This window comes from Perca flavescens, chromosome 6 (assembly GCF_004354835.1).
Source record: "Perca flavescens isolate YP-PL-M2 chromosome 6, PFLA_1.0, whole genome shotgun sequence".
NCBI lineage: Eukaryota > Metazoa > Chordata > Actinopteri > Perciformes > Percidae > Perca > Perca flavescens.
In genome coordinates, this window is record NC_041336.1 from 34,580,331 (window position 1) to 34,587,350 (window position 7,020).

Sequence of the window (7,020 nt, forward strand, 5' to 3'; positions counted from 1 at the left end):
ATGTGTAACATAATTTTGTGAATAAGCTACTGTATTGATTTATCTCAATAGTTCGCTCAAATATCACTCTGAGCTCCAATGTGTCATTGTGATTGTTGGAAACGGTGAGTGGAACCCTTGCTTGTTTTTAAAATGTTTTAAATTACATTGCTAATTTCCTGGATTGAAGTTCACTTGTAATCTATATGCTATCTGTCTATTCACTTCTGTTTACAGACCCAACAACCATAAGCCCAACAACTATCCTATTAACCACTACAACCAGCACTACGCCACCTAATACAACCCCACAAACTACAACCACAGCTCCCTCAACAACAACCCCATTAACTACTACAAACAACACTACGCCAACCACAACAACCACCACCAGCTACTACACCTGAAGACACAACAGCTCCCCCAACTGTAACCAATGTCTCAAACCAAAGTGAGTATGACGAATGTTGATGTTTTAGACTGTATAATCATCCTCTTAATGGACATAACTCTATACATAGCTAAGTAACGGAGCTAAGTATGAACAATGGAATTTGAGCTGCCTGAAAATGGAAGACCTCGTCTTAGTAGACTTTATTACTCAGTTTTACCCTTGTTGCCTGAATTGTAATGTTGATTCACTGTGCTTCTAGTTGTTATTTTGAGAATGAAGCTTTCCTCTCCGTCTCCACTGTCTGAAGATTACCGTATTACAACAGGTCAGACTCTTCTTATTCTATTAGAAATCAAAGCATTTCAAAGATAATTAGATAATTGCACCTGCTGGGGCTAGTTCCAGGTTTAATTATATGTTGGTGGTGCTATGGAATTTATACTAAATACATTAATAACAAGGCTGGATGCGAATGTATATTTGAAAATCAGCTTCACTTCTGATGATTCAGAAGTAAATACAATATAGCAATGCTCCCACTTTACACAAAACATATCTGATGGTTGTCATGATCATATCACAGTGCCATTGTTTCTTATTCTTCTCCAGATTAAAGATGAACTGGTGAGACAAGGGCTGCCATATAAATACGATTGTACACCTTGTGAGTAGTGTGCAACAGTAATTTACAACCACAGCGACCCCTGTTGATTCAACCTGAACATTTATTGACCCCTGGAGAGAAAAGTTTTCAGTTGCCTGTCAAATTTAAAACATTAAAAAATGTTTACAGTAAAGTAATGATCAGCTTTTATGTGTAAATATCATGGACGTATACTAAGGATGTAAATACTTGACTGTATAATGTATAAGGTTCCTGTTGTAGTGTGTATTAAAATATTTTGCTGCCTTTGATTATATGTCCAATATGTGTAATTTGTCCATTTATAATAAAGCCAATTGCAAAAAAATTTTACTTGCAAATGAAAATTGCAAAACATTAATTTTTAGTGTAATGTTTGTTTATTGTGTTTTCAGGAGGTCACTTAGGTTTGTCAGATATCAATGTAGTATCACTTTAAACTTATATTTACATGATAAAATGTAAATATAAGTGTTAAATGTTTTAATACTTAAAAAAATGTAAGTATTCCTACAGTGTGCTTTTATTACTTTAAATGATCTGTTCTATGCTATACTAATGCTTCCTCCATCGCTGTGTATCGTCTTGATTCTTCTCATCGTTCTGTGAACCTAATATGAGTTCTATCTTGTGGTCCTTGAGTAATATGGCAAAATCACCAAACAGTGGCACTGAGAGCAGAAAAAGACCTCTGATTCTAAAATCCAAGCAATGGCCCGGCTTTATGGATATATGGAAGTCTTGTGGTTTGTTGGGCAGCGGTTTCGGCTAACTGCTGGCTCCTCTACTCCGCTTCCTCAGCCCTCCGTTGGTATTGTATGGCGGTGTTGAGCATTAAGGTGACTGGGCGGTGGGGGACTCCAAACCCGAGGGTCCCTAAGAACAGACGATGAACACGGAGTGTCAGTTGTCCGGATCCTGGTCCTTTGTTGACTTCGGCATTATCATACTCTCTGTATCATCCTCGCCCAAAGTGTCCAGAGAAATCACTGCATTGATAGAAAGTAGATGTAAAATATAGAACAAGCCAAAACAAATGAGACACTTTTACATTCTAAATTAGATTTTTCCAGGTTGGATATAGACAGCCGAACTGATTTAATAATAACAGATCATTACTCAGACTTTTGACAGTGTCCAGGAAAAAAGCAGCAGCTAAACATCTTTACGGCAATGTTTACGTTGTTTGGACGACACTCGCTACGCTCTAACTGTGGTGGGCCGTGTATTTTACACCTGGGCCTTCAGTACCATCGTACTGCAATTAAACCACCTTCGAATAACCTCACGCTGACACTAGGGCATTATTGTGTGGAATAAATTGATTTAACACAAGGCTCAACACCAAGAGTTCCGATTATAGCAGAGACATGAATACACGGTCACTGAAACCATCACTTTTAAGCAGTATGACAGGATGCTGCATTGCATATATAATAATAATAATAATAATAGTCAATAATCAATGTAATTACCAAAGAAACAAAAACAAACTCACAACAACCAGTCACCTTTACTAATATGACGTACACTAAGCAAAAGAAAAATGCTGTTAAACACAAATCACACAATCATGAAACAGGCTTCCAAACAAATTCCAGCCAAGCTGCTGAGCCTAAACACACATCAAACCACCCAAAGTGGCAGCTACTGAATCTGCTCATCATTCACATTCACCACATCACATTCATCAGCAACATACTTGGGTCTAGAATCTCAATTCCGTGACCATTCTCTGGCTAATGTGTGTGATGTTTTGATGAATGATTTGACGTCTATGGACATTTTATAAAAAAAATAAGCTTCCTAGGTCCCTCCTAAAAATTCAGGGATTTTTTGTAGAGGGACAAATCCAAGATGGCCACCGGCCGCCATCTTGAAATATTAACTTTTGAACCAGAGCACCTAGAATCATATATGAAAACACTTTTTCCTCTATCCACAAGGATTCCAATTCTGACATTAGTTTGACATTACAACATAATTTTGACTCAGAAATCCAAGATGGCTGCCATCCAGTAGAGTGTATCTTTTTGTCTGTCTGTGTGTGTGTGTGTGTGTGTGTGTGTCTCAGGGTTTTCTGATTCTGATTTCAGTGGAGGCATGATGATCTAGCACAGAAGGTTTATCACTCGGAGTAAAGTCACTTGCAGGGGCTTCTGTCCCTCTTCCACAATAGCAACAATGCGCCTCTAAAGGAAGGTCAATATCAATGGTGGGGAGGCAATGTTAAAAACAAATACATACTGAAGGGTTTTATGAAGGCGTCATCAAGTTCTGTGCATTGACACACCTCTGTTCCGTCTACTTTCACCACATTGAATGCTGTTCTAGTGATGGCCTTTTTCCATCATTGTCATTGTCCATCAGTTGTATGGTTGGATAGGGTGTAGTAGGTTCCCCTTACATAAAAGAAAAACACGCAAAAGGGTAAATTTGTGTCACCATTGTCATTTTTATTGCAGGCAAATCAGATTTGTCAATGTTATGTTAGAGCCTCTCATGTACAAACACTTGCACCCAAGCTGAACAGATTATTTTGTCTTTCAATAATTTCTTTGGTGAGTACATACCCACTATGTAAGATTACAAAATTTAGATTTTTGCAAATAAGAAAAGGTTTCTTCTATAGAAAAAAATATATTCGTCTATTCTCAGAGGTGTCAAAAGTATTCACATTCATTACTTAAGTAGAAGTATTGATACTAGGGTTTGAAAAGACTTCTGTAGAAGTTGAAGTATCAACTCAAGCTTTTTACTCAAGTAAAAGTGTAAAAGTACTGGTTTCAAAACTACTTAAAGTATAAAAGTAAAAGTGGGGGGAAAAAATGCCATTAAGGACAAAAGCTTAGCCCACCCCACAGGGTCCTATAGTGCACTACCCCACCTCCACAAAAAAAAGGAAGCATCTTGTTCAGTTGTATTTGTTGTTCTGTATGTTCAAAAATATAAAACAATAAAAAGTTGATCTAAAAAAAAAAAAAAGGAGCACAAGGGGACATTAAAGAATGGCTTGTGTATTGCTAAGGCCACAGGGTCAAAATTAAATGATTTATTAAAAATGTAATAACTAACTTATAACAATAACTTTTTTCAGGCTGAGTCTGTGTTTTTCAGACAACGGCAGCTACAGTCTGGTGTTACAATCCTCTACAGTGAAATACAGACACACTTTTACACTGTTTAGCTGTCAGCATTCTAGCTGCTAGCTAATGGTAGGAAAACATTACCTGCTGCCAAGTGTAGTGTTAACTAGCGTCCCGTGTGGCGATGTTTCAGTTCCTCTAACGTCTGTTTTCGGAGCATCAAAGAGAAGCGTAGGCATTTAAGCAGCACCTAATAAGGCACCGAAATCCGCGTTGCTATTTGGTCCGGTAGATAACGGTCGTTAAGGCACCGGTGCCGTATTAGCACCGGGTCTGCAGGTGCGATGGATCGCGTACAAACCAATAGGGTGTTGGAATGGAATATCACTGATTCTTGAGAGTCGGGACAAAACATGTCCTACATAGAAAAGTCTAATTTATAGCAAAAATTAAGAAATCCATCATGATTGACATACTTACAAAGTTAAATCTAAAGGAATTGTATATACCTATGTGATTTTTAGAAGAAACTTTTTTATCTTTTTGGGGAAAATTAGTTAATTTGTAAATGTATGGTCTGTGGTTAGAAGGTCCATGTTATTGCACTTGTCCTCAGCAAGAGGTCACAATATTAACCATCCCAAAAAACTTTAAAAAGGCTTTACAATTGTGCAAATATATATATCAAATAAAAAATAAGGAGTATAAATATAAAAAACGATGCATGAAGTGAACGTCAAACAATATTTTCCATAAAAAATCTGCCTATTAAAGTTGTGTCCTCAGTTTCTGTCAACTCCGTCAGATTTTTTCATAAAGCTCATTAAATCAGGAAATAGTATGGTCAGCTATATCCCTGAGGACCCCTTTTCATCTCCCTGCCTGTGGTGAATGCAACACTACGACACATGCTCTGGTACGTTTTACATTTTTTGATATTTTAGACAAACAATGTCAATATTCCTATGGTCACAGCTGCACCATGTCAATACCATCTTTCTGTTAAGATACTTTTTTCAAACCATAGTGGATTGAATTTAAGCATTTTAGTGAGGTTATTGGGACAGCTAGCAACTGAGGAAAAACTAGCTACCTGCACTGTACAATATATGTTTTGGCGGGAAAATACATGCCCTTACGTCAACTCCGTCAGACGTCAACTCCGTCAGGTTCTACGTCTGACAGAGTTGACCTGTAAGATGACGGAGTTGACAAATCCACCAATACCCTCTTAATGTGCAAATATAATATTATTTGTGAATATAGTGAAAGGTTAAAATGTTATTTCAGGGTTTTATTTACACATAAATGCACATACATAGCATGCATTACATTATTTAACCATATGCATCTGACTTGTAGAGAATGGGCAGGCAGTGGCCTGCTTATTATTGTGTAACTTTCCCAGCACTTTAATATATATATATATATATATATATATATATATATATATATATCTGTATGTATATGTCGAGATAGAGAGATGAGAAGCCAATGTTTAGATTTTCACATCTGGTTATGAAAACTACATACCGCAGCTTGAGGATTTTACATCCATCCATCCATTCATTCATCAGTCAATCAATCATCTCAAGTAAATAAAAATCTGATTCTATAGTCTTATTCAAGTACATTTTTCATTATTTCAATTTGTATTGTAGGAAAGCATGGCTGGACAGAAATTGTCAGTTGAGGAGCAAAGGAGAAGAAATAGAGAGTACCAACGAAAGAGAAGAGAAAAATGAATCAGTGACCAAGAGAGCAAGCATGCTATGCAAGAGAAGGAAAGACAAAGGTGGAAGAAGAGAGTTAAAGACAAAAAAGTAATACAAATAGACAAGATGGGGGACAGGGCAAAGAGGAATTGGAGAAAGTATTGGAGAGAGGCACAGAAAAGGTCCAGACAGAAAAGATCCAATGAAAATGCAGTGCTGAAAAGTATCTTGCGGACACCCCTCCAGATAGTCCGCAAGATCAGAATATTTAAGAATACAATGCCAGACACAGCAGACAGTCTCTCAGACAGGAAAGGGAGAGAAGTAAAACGAGAAAAAGGCATTCAAGAGAAATAAAAACTTTGAAAGAGAAACTTAAGATAGTAACAAAGCAACGAAACAAACTGAGAAAGAAAATATATCGAAGAAGAAACGCTACAAATAAAACACCACTTGACTCCCCAGGCACAGAAACAAAGAAGATGCTATCAGGATTAGGAATCCAAAAATCAAGAAAGCCCTTCTATTCCACAACATCCTCAGAAGAGAGCTGAAGAAAAACAAACAAACTCCTGGGCCACGGCGTCAGGAACCAGCACTAAGTGTGTGAGCAGGCAAGATTCTCAAAAAGTATCGTCTCCTTCACCAAATCCACCAGTTTGGGATAACCTACAAGTTAATTAGAGGAAAGAAACCCACAAAGAAAAAGCCAACATTCCTAAAGGGTATAAAAGAGACTGTTAAGGATTTCTTCCTGAACTCTGCACGTGTGACCACTGATAAGACTGACACCATCACTAGGAATAATATAAAGCAACAGAGAATGATCCTGGCAGACTCCATGATCAACCTCCACACTGATTTTCTCATTAGGAACCCCACTGTGAAGTTGAGCTATTCTTCTTTCTGTACTCTGAAGCCAATCTATATTACAGCACCAAAAGCATCTGATCGGAAGACATGTCTGTGTCAAAAGCATGAAAATGCATACTTAATGCTTGAGGTCCTTAGAACGTCTGATGTTGTGAAGTCAAACAAACTGGATGACAGTTTTCAATTAGTTTGTTGCTCTCCAGCAAGTGAGGCCTGCCTTCTTCGCACCTGCTCACGATGTCTAAACAAAGGTACAGTTACAACCCAAGAGCAAGACAAAATCCATGTTCAGTGGAAGCAGTGGGACAGAGTTCAAGAAGACACAGTCAA

At 37.6% G+C, this 7,020-nt stretch overlaps 1 long non-coding RNA gene across 1 annotated transcript; it reads left to right on the forward strand.

Moving 5' to 3' along the window:
* Positions 1 to 228: 228 nt before the first annotated feature.
* LOC114557316 (uncharacterized) lies at positions 229 to 1,323 on the forward strand. Its single transcript, XR_003692790.1, has 3 exons — positions 229 to 430; positions 633 to 698; positions 983 to 1,323. It is a non-coding gene; the product is annotated as an uncharacterized LOC114557316 (long non-coding RNA).
* Positions 1,324 to 7,020: the final 5,697 nt, after the last annotated feature.